The sequence below is a fragment of the Lactuca serriola genome, chromosome 3, assembly GCF_051521515.1.
Source record: "Lactuca serriola cultivar US96UC23 chromosome 3, Lser_US96UC23_V15, whole genome shotgun sequence".
In the NCBI taxonomy this organism is placed as follows: domain Eukaryota; kingdom Viridiplantae; phylum Streptophyta; class Magnoliopsida; order Asterales; family Asteraceae; genus Lactuca; species Lactuca serriola.
Window position 1 is genome coordinate 292490734 of NC_136410.1, and position 24097 is coordinate 292514830.

The 24097-nt window shown below is 40.9% G+C and overlaps 1 pseudogene; it reads right to left on the bottom strand.

The window, feature by feature from the left end:
* Positions 1–1394: 1394 nt before the first annotated feature.
* Positions 1395–2617, bottom strand: LOC145094078 (delta(12) fatty acid desaturase DES8.11 pseudogene; annotated as a pseudogene).
* Positions 2618–24097: the final 21480 nt, after the last annotated feature.

Here is a 24097-nt window from a genome sequence, read left to right on the forward strand (position 1 = left end):
AAATACATGCCTAAAGCATTTAAATGGAAAATGAGATTTGAAAATGTTTCGTAACATATAAAACTATATGAATGTATCATATATATATATATATATATATATATATATATATATATATATATATATATATATATATATATATATATAAAGTGAATATACCCTTAAGGGTATATAAGCTTAGGTACCCGAACACACCATAATACGTCGTTTTGTTTGATATATTCATTATAATGTTCATAAACTTCAATCTTAAGTTGATTTACTTTCAAGATATTCGAAATTTCTGTATAATCTCTCTTACATCACATCTTTTTGGCGAACACTTATTAGGCTATATATATTGTAGATGAAAATGAAATTTATGTAAGAGAAAGATAAATGTATAATTTATAAAAATCTTGGAACTAAATCAGGTTAGAAGTTAAATTATAAGAACATTAGACAATTAGAATGTATTATATGATACAAAACAACGTATTATGGTGAGTTTGGGTACCTAAGCTTATATACCCTTAAGGGTATATTCACTTTTCCCATATATATATATATATATATATATATATATATATATATATATATATATATATATATATATATATATATATATATATATATATATATATATATATATATACCGTTTGAAAAAATTTTATAGTTCTTTTCAGATTTATTATATTTTTATAAATGTTTTTAATAATCCCTATAAATACGTTTACGTTAAAAAAGATTTTGAAATCAGTGTTAAGATATATAAAACCATGTTTTGTATATATTTAATATATTTATACATATTTTTGTATTATATAATTGTTTTTATATGTATAATTATGTATTTAAAATGTATTATAAGCATATTTATTTTATAATATTAATAATTAAGAATTTAATAAGTAATATATTTATTTACAATTTTAATAAAATAATAAAATTAAAAATAAAGATTTTTTAGAAAAGTACCAACATATTGGATTTACAAAATTATCCAAAATTAATTTGTTGCGGATTGAACCATCAAAAACAAAGTTTAGAATGAAATATTTTATCTGATTTTAGAAATTTTAAAAAATGGACAATTTTGTAAATTAGTTCAAAATTTAAAACTACTTTGAAGATTTCCTTTGATTTATCAAACATTATTTAACAAGAATTAAATAAAATAAACAGGTTGAATAAAAATCAAAGATATTGCTGCATTAGGAATAAAATAGAACAATATAAATAATTAAACATGTGGATTAAAAAAAAAGATTTGAGGGGCTGCTGAGTGAAAGAGACCTCGAGATACCAGAAGTCTCGACGTAATCGAGGTCAAAATGGTGCAGTTTCTGGGTTGAGGTGCCGGTATGCTAAGCCTGGAAAAATGATTAAATCGTACAACAGGTTGCAACGAAACGTAGGTCAAACATTTGCTTTTATTCAAACTATTTTTCATACAATCATGGCCTACTTTCTAGGCAGTTTGTGGTACACAGATTTCCAACTATTTGAAGTACCAGTAAACACCTTTTTTCTCCGTACTCTCATCTGGTTCAACGTAGATGCACTCCTTTGTATCTCGCCACATGGCTTTTAACACGGGAGTGTCATCGTACTTGTAGTAGTCACCTAACATAGGTTTCACAGCTTCTCGAGCTTCGATTGCGTGATAATGTGGTATTGTCGGGAACAAATGATGAACCACATGAGTTTGATTTGCATTATGGAAGACCCCGTTCAAGATACCAAAATCCCGATCGATTGTCGATAAAGCACCTCTAAGCCAATCCCATTCGGTTGAGTCATAGTGTGCGATCGATGGGTGTGTGTGATTTAGGTAAGTTAAGAACACAAAGAAACCACTCATCACAAACAAAGGAATTCCGTAGAGAAAAAGTGTTGACTTTACACCTTGTGTCACGAAGAGATGGTAGAACGCATAGAGAACAGCCATGATTCCAACATCCGATAGCACAACCTGACCTCGCTCGCTGTTGTTGAAGATACCACTTTGTGGTAAGTAATGGTTGGCAAACCCTTCGTAATCACGACCATAAACGTTAAAGATTAAGTACAAAGGCAAGCCCATGGTGGTACGTAGGAGAAGAGTAAACACGTTGCCTGGTCCGTTGTTCAAAAACTCAGAGAACAACGTATCAGACTTGCGTTTTGGGATGTACACCTCGTCGTACTCGATTGAATTCGTGTGTGCATGGTGGCTCCGGTGACTGTACTTGAACGAGAAGTATGGTGTCAGAGTAACAGAATGGATGAAGAAACCAACCGCATCATCGATCCATTGGTACTCGCTAAAGGCATGATGGCCGCATTCATGTCCAAGAACCCAAAACCCCATCAGAATACTACCTTGAGCGAACCAATATACAGGCCAGGCGACGTAGGAGAGGGATTGAGGGAGCAACGGGATGTAGTTTGCTGCGAGATAGTAGAAGGCATAGATTATGATGAGATCACGAAAGAAGGAGGCAAAGGAATGAACAAGAGAACGTTTGAAACAGTGTGGTGGGATGGTTTTTTTGAGGTCACCGATGCCAAATGGAGGTTTTGAAATAGGAACACGTTCGAGAACATCTTTCCCTGTCATTTGGCTAACGATGGAAGCTTTGAATAACCGATAGAAAATAGGGATTATTTATAGGTCGAGATTGGAGGATTAAGCAAAAGATATTCTTGCCAGAACGGCACCGCCAACTTTGAATACACATTCAACAGCTTGATTTGTAGTATTTAATTTAGTCGTCGATGCGGCCTCGAAATAACAAACAATTTTTTTTTTTTTTTATTATTATTATTTAATATTTTTGTTTACTTCTTGATTTTGGTTTAATAATCATAGGCTCAATTGCCGATAGGTAATGGCAGTGATTCTTCGTAGAACAAATCTCGAGTTTTAATTATTGGGGATCCTAAAAAAAGAATAATTCAGTATCTTCTATTAGCAAGACAAAACGTGTATATATTTTTATCAAATTTATGAGGGTTGGTTCCGATTAGGTATCTTAAAAAAATTGGACCAATTAATTTAGTCGGTTAAAACCGAACCGACCACACACCACTCGTTACAAGTTTTTAAAAACCGATTGAAAAACAGTTTGAAAACCGGTATGGTTTAATGAAAAACTAGTTGATTGTTATTAGATTGATACTTTATTATTTGATAAAAACTATATCTGAATTTTTGAAAGTTAAAAAATCGGGAGAAGTTAAGGTATCGACTTCTTTTTATTAGAACAATTTATTTAGTTATTGATATTTTAAGAGTGTTGATTAAGAATGATTTTTGTTATGAAGCTTATAATTTAAAATAACAAATTGTCCTTAGTAATTTATCTTTTATTTCGTTTATAATTATTTTGTTAATATATTTTTTAAAATAGAAATTCAAGGTAGGTTCATTACTTTTTTTAAGGTAATTCGTAATTTTTCTGTTATATATATTTTAAACAAAATTAAAAATTTAGATAGGTCCCAGGACCTACTTTACCTTTAATAGATTCGTCCCTCATAGAATCTCACCTCAACCTCTCCACTCTCCACCGTACCCTATTTTCTCTCACCCTCTCTATTTGACTCTTTTTTCCATCTATTTCTTCATCAACTATTATCATTAGGAATTTCAAACGCAAGCACACATATGAAATAGATTCTCCATATACCATCGATTCTGCATCTACCTTCCTGCCATCTTATGTAACATCCCAAAACTTCCAGATATTTTTTTTTTTTCATTTCAAGCATCCAATAGTCATGACGAAATACCAAAAGTATATAATAATGGAAATAATATTAGAGTAGAAATCCCAAAAATCAAGTAAATGCGAAAAAATGTGGGCAGATTTGGTGTGATCATCAAGCTGTGCCCTTCCCTTTCGAGCTGGAGGTTGTAACGCTTGGTTTCTATTATGATTTTATTTCAATTTTTTGCATTTTTCCTAGAGAACTCGCCGAGATGGAAGCCTTAACTTGACGTGTTGAAGTCATTTTGGCCGCGGAGTTTAATGAGTCAACTCGACGAGTTGAGGTGCCCCAACTCGGTAAGTTGGCAGCAAGGGAGGAAACCCTAATTTTAGGGTTTTGCTCCCTATTTAAACACCTTAAGCCCCAGGTGTTGGCCTCATTTCCAGCCTCCATAGTCCCTAACCCTAATCTCAAAACCCTAGAGCCTCCTTGAGTGTTCTGAGCTTATTGTGGGTGTGTTTTGGTGTGTTTTAAGCTCAATGAAGGAAGAGAAATTTGGAGCAAGGTGGAGATTCAAGTAGGGGCCTTCAGATCTTGATTCTTTGCACTATTTGCTGCATATTCAGGTATAAAGTTCTAACCTAGCGTAATATTTGACTATATCTCTTTTTGGGTTAGTTTAGGTTCTTTTAGTCATGTTTGGGTGGTTGGTGGATGTCACACCCCCGAACCAGACGACGAAAACGTCTGAGGGCTATTGTGACTCAATTGAATATCATCGCAATGATTATACATGAATCATAACATCATTCATCACCATGCATTGAAATATTACAACTAATATTGTTTACATTCAGTACATTGTTTTAAACATTACATTTACATAACTTAAACCGTTCGATACTAATTTAAACAAAACACCATGACATCACTGGATACATATTCTTCGATTTACCTGTTACCTGAGAATACAAGTATTTTGGAAAAACGTCAACATATGAAATGTTGGTGAGTTCATAAGTCATGTTTGAAAAATAATGATTTTTGTGAAGTTTGAAAACCCAGAAAATCCGATATTTTCTGAAACGAGTATTGTATATAAGAAAAAGTGTGGAGATCCGTAGTATGCTTGTCGATTTTTTTGTAAACGTGTATAATTGTTAAACCTTGTATACATCACATAGGTAAAAATGTTGAACTTCCCACGAAAACCCGATGTTTTCCTCATACATAAAATTTCGTGTCTTATTTATTGTTGAACCGATACGACGATTGTTTTCGAAAATTCCAGGTGACATTGGATTAATTATGGGTTGTGAGTCATTATAATCCCGCATTAATGAAAATGACTAGTTTATAACTACCAAATATAAACGATCCCTTAGGCGTCGTCCGTACTACTCACTTAATCCAACCACCCTGACTTCTCATAGCCCCACAACCGAGGAGAAAGGAGGGTAATAAGCCCCCGTTATTTCCATAAGTCGTTCAAGGCTATCGGGAATGCGAAAGGCATTTGGCCCGACTCACATTTGATTTCTCGACTTTGCTAGCAGTACCAATGGACCCTTGGGGCCCAACAACACAATAAAGCTATTGAAAGTCCTTTTACATGGAATTGGGTCATAGAAGGCCCAGTAACATGTAAGCGCGTTCCCTTCGGGCCTAAAGATCATGTTATTGGGCTAGCTAGGCCCAACAAGCACAATTTGAAACTTTCAAGTCCAAAGATTGAATATTGACTTCTCGTAAATTTTGCGTGTTTATTGAAATACTATTGTTTATTGATTTTTGATTTGTTATTGATTCGAGACCGAATCAATTCGTTTGGTAACGATATTGGTGTTGAAAGTGTATTTGTTATTACGTTTCGCCGGTAGTCATGGTGCTTGTATTTTGTCTTAAGGGATTTATTTGTTTAAAAGTAAGAGTTTAACTTTTTATGACCCTTCTTGGATAAAATTTACACTTTTAATCCTTTATATAAAAGAATTTCCATTTTAGTCCTTAAATCATTTCTCTTGACACTTTAGTATCAAAACTTAATGAAAAGACATTTTCAGCCTAGATTTACTTGATAAACAGCTTAAGTCCTTCAAGAATGAAGTTTTCTCAGTTGGAACCCCCATTTTCGCAAACTTTATAGTTTTGGCCCAAAATGGAAAATTTTTGCATTTTTGATCCCTTTTGAGTTTGAAAAACATTTTTGATCTTTGAAATAGTTTTAATACACTTGTAATCCCTTGTTTTACAGAAACTTGCATTTTCAGCCCCTCAATTTCAAAAATCTCGCAATTTGGGGCTTATTGGGCCGAAAAGCCCATTTTAGCCCATTATGTTCAAAATTTACATTTTAAGCCCCTCAAAAGTGGTGATATTCAGAAAAATTATATTAGAAACTGTTTGGACCCTTTTCAACCTCCAGAAATTATCATTTGTCATTTTGATCCCTTAGTTTTGTATTTTGACAATTTGAGCGTAAAAATGGGTTTTATGTCCAAAAATGTTCATCCTAACCAAATAAACTATTTTTCTAGACTTGATTAGTGTAAAATGGTATAAATTATGTTTATTTCATTCCTCATGTTGTAGATCTCGGTTTTTAGGTGCTTTTTGGCTAACATATTCATCATAAAACACATAAAATCATACATACAAGCATAAAAATCACACGAGGCATACATTTACTCATAGATCTACACATTTGCTTGTATTATCCCCCATAAAAACTCATAAAAACCAAAAAAGAGGGGGTATGAAGCTCACCTTCGGTGTGGTTTCGGTTTTAGAAGGAAAAGATGAGAAGAATTCGATCCTAGCAACCTTTCTTGAAAGATCTCGAACTTGGATGCTTCTAAGGTGCTAGATCATAAGTTTGAATGGATTAAGAGATGATTTTTGAATGAAATGAAATACCTAGCTTGTGGATCCAAGCAATATCTTACCTTAGATGATGATTTTTATGGAAGAAGTCCCTTGAACCCCTCTTGGATCTCGAAAATATGGAGGAGTAATGAGGGGGTTTCTTGAGAGAATTGTGATTGAAATGTGTGTGTGTGTGCTTGGATTCGGCCGAGAGCAAGAGAGAGAGAGGGAGAAGAAGAGAGTGATTGCATGGAAGTATGGGAAATGCATGGATATATGGGTTATTTTGCATAGAAATCCTTTAGGCAATTGTGAGGTGGCATAAGAAAAGTCAACTCCTCTTTTCCTTTGGGCTTGGGCCGCGAATGGAGGGAGAAGAGAGAGTTTTTGGGCCTTAAAGGATTAAGCCCAATTTCAAAGTTATGTTGAGTGATTTTTGGTCCTAATAAATATAAGTGTGATTTTTATGACCTATTAGGGCTAAATTAGGTAAATTATGCCCCAAAATGGTTCATATAATTAATTTATTTCATTCTAGGCCCAATATGGGTCAAAATATTAAAATACATGGAAGTGGGTCCAATTAGAGCCCATTTAAGAGTTCTAAGCCTAAGATAGTCAAATTGGAAGCTTATTGGTCCATTGGGCCCAATAAAGGAAGTCCTAGTCCAAAATGGACCTAAACAAGAACTTCTAGGGTTTCCAATTGCTTGTTGACTATTTGTAGTGCTTGTATGAAGTGATTGATTGAAGTTTTGTTGTTATAAGGTAAGTATCATGCATGCTTTCATGTATTTGATTCATAATTTGACTTAAGTGTTATAGTTACAAGGCACAAAAATTTCTAGTTGTGACAGTGGAGTTGTAGGATGTCCCAAGTGCTTTCCTTTCAAATCTATGATCCTCATAAGCTCTTTTCGAATAAAGGTGCCAACTTTATGGCCTTAAGTGTTCCATGCATTCATTAAGTCCATCTTATGGCTTCTTTTGAGCATTTCATCTTCTTCTAAGCATGCTTGATGGTAAAGTTGGAAAATTTACGTGGTCTTTCAGCTTTTAGTGTCAAATCTACAGTTTGGGGTTATGCGTTAAGTGGGTAAGTGCTTAATAATTAAGTCCTTACCCTTTTAAGCCTAGGTTTTAGGTTTTGAATCCATTTTGGTGGTTCTTAGGGGTAAAGTACCCTTCTTGAGGTCATTTTAGTTAAGATCTAAGTTATGAAGCCCTTAGTTTCGTTAAGGATGGCTTAATCGCTTAATATGTTGAAATTCTGGAGAACTCGACGAGTTTATGGAAGAACTCAGTGAGTTTATGGATAAACTCGATGAGTTGAGTCAACTCGGATTGTTGTCTTTTACTTTGACTTTGGTCTTTGACCAAGTTTAACTTAAGTGTGACATCCCTAAAATCTCGGCCAGAAACGACCGGTTTCATTTATGTCTTTTAAACATTTTCAGAGTAAATCCTTTTGATTTTAAAAGAGATGCGAAATTTGTTCCCAAAAACAAAACATGATAAAATAGATTTTTATCAAAACATTTCATAAAGAAAATAATTTCATTTCATAATCAAAAATCGGGATGTAATGTTCCGATACATACCATAAATCATAAACGATCACATTACAAGTCATTCAACAAATATATACATATACAGACTTGTAAACAAAACAACTTGATGATGCATCCATCTTAGGCCCTTGCGCCACTTCCTGTAATACAAATAAACTGAGTGGGTCAGGCTTGGGAGCCTGGTGAGCATATGGGGTTTTCAACTCGCAATAAATAATTATATTTAATTTCACCAACCAATAATAACCCGATTACCCATTCCCGTTATCTTCACTTTACGTCCCTAAAACAACATCTATATTAAGAGACCTAATCTAGGATTTTCATCGTGACGGACGTTACTACAAATGGGTTTCCTCAACAGTAGATGTCCTAAAGGCAACCATGAGGGGGATAGAGTACACTGGTGAACACATCGTTCACAAAACCTATAGGTTATGAGCCTGCTACCGTTCCACGGGACTGTCTAGAAAGAGTCTGTGGTCGTTATCCATACTCCGATGAATAACTAGATAAACAACAACATCGAGGCCTCTCATCTGTTTATCACACATCAACTACCTACCCATGTTCTACCCAACATATTAGTAGATAAAAATATATATTTTTATACATATTTTAAAACCTGTATTGCATTCTCATTCAATACATATTCCAAATAACAGATGAGACACATACACATAACACGTATTTCATAGAGAATAAATCATATCTATGAGATAGAAGAAAGTGAATATACATTCACACATATAACAACAAAATAAACACATAACACGTATTTCGTATAAAATACTTCGTAATTATGCGTTAGAAGAAAGTAACTACACACTCACTTGATCAGAAGATGACCGGACAACACTACGACTTGTAGAAGTAGTATTCTTTGGTAGATCTAGAAGATCTTCACAAAAACCGGGCTCCTCGCGGGCAGAGCTTCGGCTCGGGAATCTCACTTCTCGGGATCTTCGGGACTTCGAAACTTGCTTCAGGACTCGGAATGATACCGGGGCTTCAGGATATAATTGTCACACAAACCAAGGCGAAAACTAGAGAGAAAGGAAGAAAAAAATGGTAAGGAAAATGGCTGATCTCGGTTTCTATTTATAGGGTGTTGGGTCTGGGATTACGTTGGGCGTAACTCCAAGTACGTTGGGCGTACTCAACGTCATTGCATGCGTCACTTAGTGGCACTCGAGTATTGGTCAGGCAACTTGCACTCATCCGAGTACGCTGGGCGTACTCAAATTACGCTCGGCGTAATTTGACTTGTCAAACTTCTAAATTGCATAACTTTCGCATACGAGCTCCGTTTTCGATGTTTTTTATATCCACGCATAGGTGAGACTATTCTCTACAACTTTCGTTTAGACTTCGTCGGCTGATTTTGAATTCATTTTTTATCATTTATTTTTAGTAGGCCGGGACAGGAAAACTCAATTATAAATTCATAACTTCTTCATCTGACGTCTGTTTTCGTCTGTCTTTTCACCAATGCACTACTATCAATGAGATCTTTGATTCTCGTTTAGATTATTTCGACCAACAATCACTCGATCTCGAATCGAGTATTTGGGCTGCATACTAGTAAGCTGAAACTTCAGAAAATCATAACTTCCTCATACGAAGTCATATCTGGACGATCTTTTTATACGCGCTCTCGGTTTAATGAACTACACGACTTTCTTTTAGATCACTAAGGCTAAATATCGCTATAACGTAAATTTCACTTTTTACATCATTCACGTTGCCGGTTCTGTCGCGAAACTTCGACAGATCATAACTTCTTTGTTATAACTCGGATTTCGGCATTCTTTATATATTCGGAAACCTCGTTTCCACTACTACAACATTATTCATAGATATCAAGCTTATCTAACATTTCATTTTGACGCTTATTTTTATTCTTAATTTAATTAAGTCACATAGTTAAGCACAAAACACATAATACTCAAATAGTACACTTATATTATTTCAAAACGGTTTACAAAGGTTAACCTAGACTATTACATCGCTATTAATGACAAGCCCAGAAACACATGCGTTACAATTCTCTCCACCTTAGAATGATTCCATCCCCGAAATCACACATCAACAAACAAATGAGGGTAACGACTCATCATGTCACTTTCCATCTCCCAGGTGAGGTTTGGCCCATTCGTGTGTTTCCATCGCACAAGCACTAACTCGACAATATTGCGTCGTAACTTCTTAGTCTTTCGGTCAACGATTGCCTCTGGTTCTTCAATCAACCTTTTTTTCTCATCGATTCTTAACTCCGAATGTGGAATCATGTCGGGAACGTCTCCCATGAACTTCCTCAAATAACACACATGGAAAGTGTTATGAATTCCATTCAGTTCTCCTGGTAGTTTGAGCTTATAAGCTTGGTTCCCAATCTTCTAAATAACTTTAAACGGTCCAATAAACCTTGGACTTAATTTTCCCCTTTTACCAAATCTTAGAAGTCCCTTCCACGGTGAGACTTTAAGTAAAACCAAATCTCCAACTTCAAAGATCATCGGTCTTCGCTTTTTTTCAACATAGCTCTTTTGACGATCCTGAGCGGCTAACATTCCTTCCCTAATTATCTTCAACTTTTCAGCGGTTTGATGAACCATCTCGGGTCCCATAAACTGCTTTTCCCCAGCCTCAAGCCAACAAGACGGCGTACGACACTTCTGTCCATACAAATCTGGATAAGGTGCCATCTTAATCCTCGAGTGGAAATTATTATTGTAGGAAAATTCTACCAAAGGTAAATGTTCATCCCAATTACCTTGGAATTCCAAGGTACATGCTCTCAGCATATCTTCAAGTGTTTGTATCGTTCGTTCGCTCTGGCCATCAGTCTGTGGATGGTAAGTTGTAGTTAAACACAACTTTGTACCCAATTCCTCTTGTAGACTTTTCCAAAATCGTGAGGTGAAACGGTTGTCACCATCTGACACAATCGTTAACAGAACATCGTGAAGCCTCACAATTTCCTTCACATAAGAATTTGCAAGCTTTTCCATAGACCATCTCTCCTTGGCTGCTATGAAATGCGCACTCTTAGTGAATCGATCAACGACCACCCAAATCATGTCGTGACCACCTTTCGTTCTAGGTAGTTTAGTGACAAAATCAATAGCAATGTCTTCCCACTTACCTATAGGCACAGGCAATGGTTCTAAACTCCCGTACGGTTTCTGATGTTGTGTCTTTATTCTCGCACAAGCCACACACTCGGCCACATACTTTGCAACATCAAGCTTCATCCTCGGCCACTAGTAGTAGGGTTTCAGGTCCCTATATATTTTAGTGCTACCAGGATGAATCGAGTACATGGTCTTATGAGCTTCTTCCATCAGAAGATCTCTGAATCCTCCTGTCTTAGGTATCCAAATCCGATTTTGGAACACCTTCAGTCCATGATAGTTTATACCGAACACCAACATTTTACCCAAACGTTCCTCCTTTCGGTCATTCTTCTCAGAAGCTTCCTCTTGAGCTTTATTTATACTTCCCACAATTGTCGATACAACTTCAATTCTTAACGCTCTTGGCCTTTTTCTTTGAAGATTGACTTTCCGACTGAGAGCATCAGCAACAAAATTAGCCTTACTGGGGTGGTAAAGTATCTCGCAGTCGTAGTCCTTAAGTAACTCTAGCCATCTTCGTTTCCTCATATTCAATTCCTTCTGACTAAAGAGATATTGGAGACTCTTATGATCAGTAAAAAGTTTGCACTTTGTGCCATAGAGGTAATGCCTCCATATTTTTAGAGGGAAAACTACCGCTGCCAATCCAAATCATGAGTGGGGTAGTTCTTTTCATGCTCTTTCAGCTGTCGAGATGCACACGCGATCACCTTATCTCTTTGAGTCAAAACACAACCCGATCCAACCCCAGACGCATCGTTAAAAACAGCGAAGTCTTCAACTCTATCGGGTAGAGATAAAATCGGTGCCTCGCATAACTTCTTCTTTAGCTTCTCGAATGCTTCTTTATGCTTATCACTCCAAGCATAAGTAGCTCCTTTGTGGGTCAAAGCTATCAATGGACTAGCAATCGAAGAAAAGCATTGGATAAACCTTCGGTAATATCCGGCTAATCCCAAAAAGCTTCGGATCTCCGTGGGATTCTTCGGTTGCTCATACTTTGTCACATCTTCAATCTTTGCTGGATCAACCATCATACCTTCTTGGTTGACCATGTGACCCAAGAATTGGACTTCTCTAATCCAAAAATCGCATTTGGAGAACTTAGCATACATCTTCTCCTTTTTCAAGACTTCCAACACTTCTCGCAAGTGTCTACCATGCTCTTCTTGGCTCTTTGAATAAACCAAAATCTCATCAATGAACACTATCACAAATTTATCAATGAATGGATTACACACTCTATTCATCAAATCCATGAATGCTGTTGGAGCATTAGTTAGTCCAAACGACATAACCAAAAACTCGTAGTGTCCATATCGAGTTCTGAATGCAGTCTTCTCTATATCCTGCTATTTCACCTTTAGCTGATAATATCCTGACCTTACGTCGATCTTTGAAAAATAACTTGAACCTCGTAGTTGATCGAACAGGTCATCAATCCTTGGCAAGGGATACTATTCTTTATTGTTGCCTTGTTCAGCTCTCTGTAATCGATGCACATTCTCATACTTCCATCTTTCTTATTCACGAAAACACCGAAGCTCCCCAGGGTGATAAACTAGGTCTAATGAAACCTTTGTCCAATAACTCCTGAAGTTGCATCATTAGCTCCTTCATCTCCGTTGCTTCTAGTCGGTAAGGAGCTTTTGCTATTGGCGTCGTCCCTGGTAACAAGTCAATACGGAATTCTACTTGTCGATCAAGAGGTAATCCAGGAAGATCTTCGGAAAATACTTCCGGATAATCACACACGACAGGAATGCTCTGCATCTCTTTTCTCCTTCTTTGCATCAATCAAAAATGCCAAATATGATGTACATCCTTTGGCCAAACACTTTCTGACTTTCATTAGAGAAATGGTCCTAGAACTTACTCTACGTTTGTCCCCATACACCATAAATGACTCTTTCCCTAGCGAGTTTACTTTGACTATCTTCTTTCTGCACAATATCTCGGCGTCATTGGCGCTAAGCCAATCCATTCCCAACACGATGTCAAAACCGTTTAGTTCGATAGGCAATAATTCCTCGTGAAACTTATTCCCATTCAAGTCAATTAAGATGTTTTTCATACGATGGCTAATAGGTACAAAATTTCCACTAGCAACTTCGACTAATAAATCATTATCTAGTCTATCGACAAGCAAAGCTAGTTTTCTACCAAATTCATGCGAAATAAAGGAGTAGTTGGATCCAGAATCAAATAAAATTTGGGCAGGCAATTTCATTATGAGAAAGGTACCCGAAGTGACATCAGCTTCATCTTTAGCAGCTCCCAGTTTCATCTGGAATGCTCTCGCCTTCAGCTTTGGCGGAATGTTGGGTCTTGTTGCCTCCTATTTTTTCGGACAATCCCTCGAGATGTGACCCTCCTCACCGCAACCATAGCAAACTTTCTTGGTGAGAGTGCATTCATTGGCATAGTGTTGTAACATCCGGATTCCCAGGTATATTATTTTATTTAATTATTTTTGGAATTTGTAGAGGAACTCGGCGAGTTGGAGCCAAGACTCGCCGAGTAGGGTCGCGGATGTTCATCCGGGTTCACGTCCGGACTCGGCGAGTCCATGCTGTTTAAGGAAACCCTAATTCCCCGGGTTTGGAGCCTATTAAAGGGCACTTATAGCCTCCCATTGTGGCTACCAGTCCCTTGAGAGAACCCTAAGTGAGCCAAATCGTTGTGAGGAAGAAGAAGTCACTTTCAATCCTTGTACCTTTGGTTTAGCAAGAAGGAAGTGACCAAGAGCAAAGAGGAGGTGCGATTCTAGCAGTTCCAGAGTTTAGAGACTTCATTTTGAGGTAATAGGGTTTTCTAACCCCCTTTGGAGAGTGATTATGAGGATCAAATGGTCCCTCTTCGAGTTTGCGCCTTGGATCTGGACTCAAAGAGGTCCAGAGACCTTAACCCTTGGAGCTTTATGGATCAGTTTGGGGTTATTGGACTTAGGTTGCCATTTTTGGGACTAAATCTCCTTTTGATGCCTTGTTGTTGTTATACAAGCATCAAGTTTCAGACTTTACGTGACATTCATGCTTGGGGAGGCCATATCTATGGTTTGGGGAAACAGATCTGACCTGAGGAGGTCAGTAGAGATTGTGCATGGCATGAACTCGCCAAGTTGTTCTTGAGACTCGACGAGTAGGGTTAGGGTTTCACGTAAATTGCTCAGTTAGTAGACTTGTCGACTTGGGGGAGGACTTAGTGAGTCAGGAGGGGGTTAGAGGACTGGAGTTCAAGGCGGTACTCGCCGAGTTGTTCTTGAGACTCGGCGAGTTGAGTCGGGGTGGCCCCGCAATTCGTGCCTGGTATGGCTCGTCGAGCATAGGGAGGGACTCGGCGTGCCAAGCGGGACGAAGAGTTAGAGGACATGAGTGAACTAGCCGAGTCACCAGAGTGCACTCGACGAGTAGGGTCAAAGTGTGACCATTGACTTTTGTTGACTTTTAGGGTTTGGTCAACAATTGAGTACTTGTGTCAAGGGGGGGGGGTGCTAAAATAGTATTTTACCCTTCTGAGGGTGCCAATGGCAAGTTGAGTGTAGTCTCGAGAGTTATATTTATAAGAGTATTTACTTTATGTGAATAGGCGGAGGCTAGGCAATATTTCTACTGAGTCAAAGATTTACCGAGACGCCTGAGGTGAGTCTTCTCACTATACTTTACCTAGAGTGGTAATTAGAGGTATGTGATAGAGTACTTTATATGCTTTTGCATGATGTGATTTCTATGCGACTTATGCTATGTATATGCTAGAGTTTTCAGAGTTAGGACCAGAAGGTCCACAGAGTTAGGACCAGAGGGCCCACAGAGTTCTGGGACTGGAGGGTCCCACTGAGACACTTTGACCAGAGGGTCAAACAGAGTTATAGCCTTGAGTGACTAATATGTGTTGTGAGTGGTATTTTGGGGAACTCACTAAGCTTATGCTTACAGTGTTACGTGTTATGTGTTTCAGGTACCAGCGATGACCGCGGGAAGGCACCGGCTTGATTCTTACACACACATGTGATTTTATGTATTTTGATCTTTGGAGATGTTTTGTGAAACAAAGACATGATACTATGACATTATATGAATGAATGAGTTTGTAAAAACGTGTTTGAAAATGCGAAAAATTGTTTTAATTTTTACGGTGCTACAAGTTGGTATCAGAGCCTTGGTTTGAGGGATTCGGGTGCACCTTCGGGCGTATCTGAACTCAAACTGAGGATTTTAGGAAATTTCGATAATAAAATAGTTTTCCAAAGAAGAACTTTAGAGACAAAACAGAGCAGAGTCGTGTGTACGAACAGCCAGCGCCCGAACGGTGATTTCCTAAAATACCATTACAATAAGTGTTATGAGATATGATATGATATGTTAGATGATGAGCTATATTATGCATGCTAGAGTAGACTAGGTATTCTTATTAGGACTAGAGTGGCCTGATATGTGATGCCTGAGTCTAGGAGTCTTGCTGCTAGGGATACTTCATAGTGTTAGGTAGCAACGAGGAGGTTATGAGAAATCTGCTAGCGAGTATCATATGATTAGAGAGAGTAGAGTACTTCGGATTTGGGACTCTGGGAGGAGGACTTGGGGTGAATGCTGATGCGGTGTGGACGGTAGTATTGGGCCCGTACCACTGAAGACACCGGGTCAGTGCACAGTCCAAGTAAGAATCCTTGGAGTACCAAGGGACAAGTAGGTTGGAGTATTTGAGTGTGAGTATACTCGAGCAAGTCCCTGATATTTATTCTTATGTTTTATTTCAGAAAGAGGGAGATCATGGTTGGGACGTGCCACACACCAGGGAGCAACGGTACGAGTGATGAGGAGATCCGTAGGATCATCCAGGAGGAGGTGGTTGCAGCCATCAGGGCAGAGTTACCAGAGATGTTTGGGTCTATCAAGACCACGCTGATAGAGACATTTGATGAGAAGTACGCTGCTCTTTCTGAGGCTGCTGTTGCTGCGGCCACTGCAGCTATAGCTGCGACTAGGCCGCAGGGTGGTGATGCGTTGCTGTTCCGAGAGTTTAGCAACACAAAACCACCGGAGTTTGACGGGACCCAGGATCCGATTGCGGCGATGAGGTGGATTTCATACATAGAGGGGTGCTTCTTTACTTGCTCATCTTCTGAGCATTTGAGAGTTCGGTTCGCGCTGAACCAGCTTCGCTTGGGAGCGAAGGATTGGTGGAAGTTTGTGACGGCACACTATATGCCTGCTGAGCTTCCTGCAGTGACCTGGGAGAGGTTCACTGCTATGTTCCGAGATGAGTACGTTCCCCAGGTGGAGAGGGAGCGTTTGGCCCAGGAGTGTCTGACCCTCAAGCAGGGCACCGAGTCTGTTACAATGATTACGAGGATGTTTCATGAGCGGGCAATGTTCTGCCTAGAGCACATGTCCTCCGAGCAGGCACGTATGAGCCAATATCTGAGCATTTTGAGGAGGGATATACGAGAGTTCGTGGCGAACTCGACATACCGGACATTTGCCGAGCCTCAGGCAAATGCCCGGAAGAGGGAGATAGAGCTGGAGACCCAGGCTAGGGAGGAGGCTGAGTCTCAGGGGAGGGATCGGCGACCGGTACAGTCTCAGCCGGTAGCCAAGCGGGCCAAGCCTGCTGATTAGAGATCAGGGAACCAGAGGGGCCGCACTTGTGGCAAGTGCGGCAAGAGCCACGATGGAGTGTGTAGAGTAGGGTCTTGCTACAAATGTGGCAAGGAGGGGCATATGGCCAAGGATTGCCCCAATGGGTTTGCAGTATGTTTGCACTACAACCAGACCGGACACCGGAAGGCAGAGTGTTTGCAGCTTTGGGGATCAGCACAAGGAGCATCTCATGGATCTGCCCCTGCTGCTATCAGAGCTACTGAGAGCCGGACAGTGAAGGCCGAGGCACCGAAGGCACGAGGGAGTGCCTTTCAGTTGACCGCGGAGTAGGTCCGCGCAGCGCCCGATGTCATGGCTGGTATGTATTCTTTCGTGTATTCATTTTGATGTTGTGATATTGTGCTTATATTATGTTATGCGTAGGCACTTTTCTTGTGAGTTCTGTACCTGCCTTGGTGTTGTTTGACTCGGGTGCGAGTCGATCTTTTGTATCTTTGGCCTTTAGTCGACCTCTGAGAGTTTCCATAGCTGACGAGAGGGCGGTATATGCCACAGAGGTGATCCGAGGGTGTGTAGTCGAGATTTTCGGTGTTGAGTTCCCGATTGATTTAGTTCCTATTACGATGGGAGATGTCTGTGTCATCGTGGGCATGGACTGGTTGAGCAGATTCGGAGCGGTTATCGACTGCGAGCGATAGCTGGTGACCATACGAGACCCCAATGGGGAAGTTCTTTTAGTGTACGGCGAGGGTACACGTTCTGGGTCAGCATTTTGTTCGGCTGCTAGGGCGAGACAGTCTATGCAGTAGGGCTGTAAGGGCTTTGTAGCGTATGTGATGGATACGAGGGTTGATTCAGAGAGACCGAGGTGAGTGGATGAGGTTCCAATAGTGCGTGAGTTCCCGGACTTATTTCCGTAGGAGTTGCCGGGCATGCCTCCCATGAGGCAGGTGGAGTTCAGTATCGATTTGGTGTCGGGGGCCGCGCCTATTGCCAAGGTGCCCTATCGCCTTGCACCTCCAGAGATGCAGGAGTTATCCTCACAGAGCTTCAGGAGTTGCTGAGGAAGGGGTTTATTCGGCCGAGCAGCTCGCTGTGGGGAGCGCCAATCCTTTTTGTCAAGAAAAAGGATGGTTCACACTGGATGTGCATTGATTAACGGGAGCTGAACAAGCTAACGGTCAAGAACCATTACCCGTTGCCGAGGATCGACGATTTGTTTGATTAGTTGCAGGGAGCATCTTGGTTCTCCAAGATTGATTTGAGGTCTGGGTATCATCAGGTAAGGGTGCGAGATGAGGACATCCAGAAGACAGCGTTCAGGACTCGTTATGGATATTACGAGTTTGTGGTGACGCCTTTCGAACTCACCAATGCACCGGTGGTGTTCATGGATCTCATGAACAGAGTGTGCAGGCCGATGTTGGATTGCTTGGTGATCGTATTCATCGATAAAATTTTGGTGTACTCGAGATCCAGAGAGCAGCATGAGAAGCATTTGAGGGAGATCCTCGGGGTTCTGAGATCGGAGAGGCTTTATGCCAAATTCTCGAAGTGTGATTTTTGGTTGCGAGAGGTCTAGTTCCTAGGACACCTCGTTAACCCGAGGGGGGTGTTGGTCGACCCGACCAAGGTTGAGGCAGTGATGAGTTGGGAGGTGCCGAGGTCACCCACCGAGATCAAGAGTTTCTTAGGGCTGGCAGGCTATTATCGGAGATTTATCAGGGATTTCTCGAAGATCGCCATTCCACTCACCAGGTTGACCCGGAAGGGTGTTGCTTTTTCATGGGGTCCTGAGCAGCAGGCCTCCTTCGAGACACTTCGCCAGAGACTATGCGAAGCCCCGGTGTTAAACCTTCCGAAGGGAATTGAGGACTTTGTGGTGTATGGTGATGCGTCGATCTTGGGGTTGGGAGCGGTGCTGATGCTGAGAGGGCATGTGATAGCATACGCATCGAGGCAGCTGATGCCTCATGAGACGAGGTATCCCACCCACGATCTAGAGTTGGGGGAAGTGGTATTCGCCCTCAAGATCTGGCGTCACTATTTGTATGGGGTTCGATGTACCATATACACGGACCACAAGAGCTTGAAGTACTTGATGGATCAGCCCAACCTGAATATGCGCCAGAGGAGATGGCTGGATGTGGTAAAAGATTACGACTGCGAGATCCTGTACCACCCGGGTAAGGCTAATGTTGTAGTTGATGCATTGAGCCGAAGGGCGGAGAGCGCCCCGATGCGAGATGTTTGTTTGAGATTGACCGTGATGGCTCCGGTGTTGGATACCATTCGTGGGGCCCAGGATGAGGCCGTGAGATCCGAAAACCAGAAGGGAGAGCGAGTTGTCGGGATGGTATCGGAGTTCATTACCAATAGTTGGGGGCTTATGACATTACAGGGTCGAATCTGGGTACCGTTTGTGGGCGGGACGCGTACCATTTTGATGGAAGAGGCTCATCGGTCAAAGTTCTCGATCCATCCTGGGGCCACTAAGATGTATTTAGACCTGAAGAGGGAGTATTGGTGGCCCTGTATGAAGAGGGATGTCACGTGGTTTGTTGAGAGGTGCTTAACCTGTCGTAGGGTTAAGGCCGAGCACCAGAGACCGCATGGTAAGTTGCAGCCGTTGGAGGTTCCCGAGTGGAAGTGGGAACAGATTACCATGGATTTTATCACCAAATTGCCAAGGACTGCTAGGGGAGTCGATGCAATTTGGGTGATTGTGGACAGGTTGACAAAGAGCGCCCACTTCCTTGCTATCTGTGCGGGCTCTTCCACGCAGAAGTTGGCAGAGATGTACGTGCGGGAGGTGGTATCGCGGCATGGAGTGCCGATCTCTATTGTCTCGGACCGAGATGTGCGTTTCACTTCCAGATTTTGGAAGAAATTTCATGAGGAATTGGGTACTAGGCTGCATTTTAGTACCGCATACCATCCCCAGACTGACGGACAGAGCGAATGGACGACTCAGACGCTCGAGGATATGCTCCGGGCTTGCGTGTTGGATTTCGGCGGGAGTTCGGACACGTATTTGCCCTTGGCAGAGTTTTCCTACAACAACAGCCATCATTCGAGCATTGGTATGCCACCCTTTGAGCTATTGTATGGGAGAAGGTGTCGGACCCCCATTTGCTGGGGAGAAGTCGGGCAGCGTGTGATGGGTAGTACAGAGATCGTGCTTCAGACGACTGAGCAGATACATCAGGTTAGGCAAAGGTTATTGACTGCTCAGAGTTGTCAGAAGAGTTATGTGGACAGGCGCCGGTCCGAGCTCGAGTTCCAAGTCGGCGACCTTGTACTCCTGAAGGTCTCTCCTTGGAAAGGAGTGATCCGATTCAGGAAGAGGGGCAAGTTGGGGCCTCGATATATCGGTCCTTTCGGGTGATCGCGAGGGTAGGCAGGGTAGCCTACCGGTTGGAGCTACCTGCAGAGCTGGGTCAGGTTCATGACACTTTCCACGTATCGCAGTTGCGAAAGTGTATAGCCGATGAGTCGGCAGTAGTTCCGTTAGAGGATATTCAGGTGGATGTGGGCCTGAACTACGTTGAGAGACCGGTGGCGATTCGGGATCGAAAGATCAAGGTTCTGAGGAACAAAGAAGTGCCTTTGGTGCAAGTCCAGTGGCAACACCGGAAAGGGTCAAAGCTTACTTGGGAGCCATAGCGTGAGATCCGTGAGCATCATCCAGAGTTGTTTCCAGAGTGAGACTTTGAGGGCGAAGTCTGATTTTAGTGGGGGAGAATTGTAACAACCGCATTCCCGGGTATATTATTTTATTTAATTATTTTTGGAATTTGTGGAGGAACTTGGCGAGTTGGAGCCAAGACTCGCCGAGTAGGGTCGCGGATGTTCATCCGGGTTCACGTCCGGACTTGGCGAGTCCACGCTGTTTAATGAAACCCTAATTCCCCGAGTTTGGAGCCTATTTAAGGGCACTTATAGCATCCCATTGCGGCTACCGGTCCCTTGAGGGAACCCTAAGTGAGCCAAATCGTTGTGAGGAAAAAGAAGTCACTTTTGATCCTTGTACCTTTGGTTTAGCAAGAAGGAAGTGACCAAGAGCAAAGAGGAGGTGCGATTCTAGCAGTTCCAGAGTTCAGAGACTTCATTTTGAGGTAATAGTTCGAACCTCCTTTAGTTTTGGGGTTGATCATTAGAGTTAGGGTTTTCTAACCCCCTTTGGAGAGTGATTATGAGGAGCAAATGGTCCCTCTTCAAGTTTGTGCCTTGGATCTGGACTCAAAGAGGTCCAGAGACCTTAACCCTTGGGGCTTTATGGATCAGTTTGGGGTTATTGGACTTAGGTTGCAATTTTTGGGACTAAATCTCCTTTTGATGCTTTGTTATTGTTATACAAGCATCAAGTTTCGGACTTTACGTGACATTCATGCTTGGGGAGGCCAGATCTATGGTTTGGGGAAACAGATCTGACCTCAGGAGGTCAGTAGAGATTGTGCATGGCATGAACTCGTCGAGTAGGGTTAGGGTTGCACGTAAATTGCTCAGTGAGTAGACTTGCCGAGTTGGGGGAGGACTTAGTGAGTCAGGAGGGGGTTAGAGGACTGGAGTTCAAGGCGGTACTCGCCGAGTTGTTCTTGAGACTCGGCGAGTTGAGTCGGGGTGGCCCCGCAATTCGTGCCTGGTATGGCTCGTCGAGCATAGGGAAGGACTCGACGTGCCAAGCAGGACGAAGAGTTAGAGGACATGAGTGAACTAGCCGAGTCACCAGAGTGCACTCGGCGAGTAGGGTCAAAGTGTGACCGTTGACTTTTGTTGACTTTTAGGGTTTGGTCAACAATTGAGTACTTGTGTCAAGGGGGGGGGGGTGCTAAAATAGTCTTTTACCCTTCTGAGGGTGCCAATGGCAAGTTGAGTCTAGTCTCGAGAGTTATATTTATAAGAGTATTTACTTTATGTGAATAGGCGGAGGCTAGGCAATATTTCTACCGAGTCAGAGATTTACCGACACGCCTGAGGTGAGTCTTCTCACTATACTTTACGTAGAGTGGTAATTAGAGTTATGTGATAGAGTACTTTGTATGCTTTTGCATGATGTAATTTCTATGTGACTTATGCTATGTATATGCCAGAGTTTTCAGAGTTAGGACCGGAAGGTCCATAGAGTTAGGGCCAGAGGGCACACAGAGTTATGAGACTGGAGGTTCCCACTGAGACACTTTGACCAGAGGGTCAAACAGAGTTATAGCCTCGAGGGGCTAATATGTGTTGTGAGTGGTATTTCAGGGAACTCACTAAGCTTATGCTTACAGTGTTACGTGTTATGTGTTTCAGGTACCAGCGATGACTGCGGGAAGGGACCGGCTTGATTCGTACAAACATGGGATTTTATGTATTTTGATCTTGGGAGATGTTTTGTGAAACAAAGACATGATACTATGACATTTTATGAATGAATGAGTTTGTAAAAACGTGTTTGAAAATGCGAAAAATTGTTTTAATTTATACGGTGTTACAAGTGCCCTGGCTTTCCACATTTAAAACTGTTGGATATGGTGTCTAAGTCCATAACTATTTCTGGTAAATACTTGACCCGACCCGGCGTGGTCTATTTGGGTTGCATGGCACCATGTAATTGAATAAACTAAATGAGAGAAGTAACACATATGGTGTATTAATATATTATAAGGTCTAATATATTAATGATAGTATTTAATTAGTTTTGATCAACAGTTAATTTAGAATTAATTAAGTGATCAAAAGATAACTAATTAGATATATGGGTAGATTATGTAAATCTTCCATATCTTATATAGTGGGCTAAGAAGCTCCATGGATTATCAAGTTGGGTTCCACCCATAAGATGCTCCATAGATGCTCCATGGAGCTAACCCATGGATCAAGAAATGAAGAGTCATGGAACATTAGAGTTTACCTAATGTCACACACTATATAAGGAATGTGACTCTCCCCAAAATCGGTTACACTAAGAAACAAGTGGGCTTGGCCGATTTTGCATGTGTTAGAGTATTCTCTCAAGTTTATTCTTTGCATTTAGTATTGTGTGAAGCATTTGAGGCATCACACTTGAGGTGCTAGGCTTAGAAGGTTTCAAGGAACACTTACAACAACAAGGTATGTAGTTCTATCTATTATTCAAGTTAATATTCTTCCCCATGTATGCTAGATAGGATCACAGCCTTGGAAATCAACTTTGCATGATAATTAGACAAACATAGATCCAAGGTTATTAGGGTTGCATGTACACTTAGGAAGTGTTAGAATGCTCAAAACCCATCAGTGGTATCAGAGCCTAGGGTTTCATGTACACGGAAGCCATGGCAGGCACCGAGTCTGCTAAATGGAAAGAGGCTATGGATAGCGAGATACAATCCATGTATGGCAATCAAGTTTGGAACTTGGTTGAGAATGTACCAGGTCGTAAGACTGTAGGGTGCAAATGGATCTTCAAGAAGAAGACCGACATGGATGGTAATGTACATACTTATAAGGCTCGACTGGTTGCAAAGGGCTACTCTCAAACTCCTGGAGTGGATTATGATGAGACTTTTTCTCCAGTAGCCAAGATTAAATCTATTAGGGTTATGTTAGCCATAGCTGCATGTCATGACTATGAAATATGGCAAATGGATGTCAAAACCACTTTCCTTAATGGAAAGTTGACTGAAGATGTTTACATGAGTCATCCAGAAGGTTTTGTCAGCAACGAGTACCCTAATAGAGTGTGTAAGCTTGAGAAATCCATTTATGGATTAAAGCAAGCACCTCGTAGATGGAATCTTTGCTTTGATGAGAAAGTCAAGGAATTTGGCTTTTCTAGGAGTGAAGATGAATTTTGTGTGTATGTCAAGGCTAGTGGGAGTATTGTTAGTTTTTTGGTATTGTATGTGGATGACATACTACTCATAGGAAATGACATCCAAACTCTGCAAGAAGTTAAGTCCTGGCTTGGGAAGTGTTTCTCTATGAAGGATATAGGAGAAGCTGCCTATATTCTAGGGATAAGGATTTTGAGAAACCGGAGTAAAAGACTAATTGGACTTAGTCAAAGTACCCACTTGGACAAGGTGTTGAAGAGATTCAGTATGCAGAACTCCAAGAAAAGAGAGTTACCCATCAAGAGTGTCACACCCCCAAACCAGACGGCAGAAACGTCCGAGGGCTATTGTGACTTAATTGAATACCATCACAATGATTATACGTGAATCATAACATCATTCATCACCGAGCATTGAAATATTACAACTGATATTGTTTACATTCA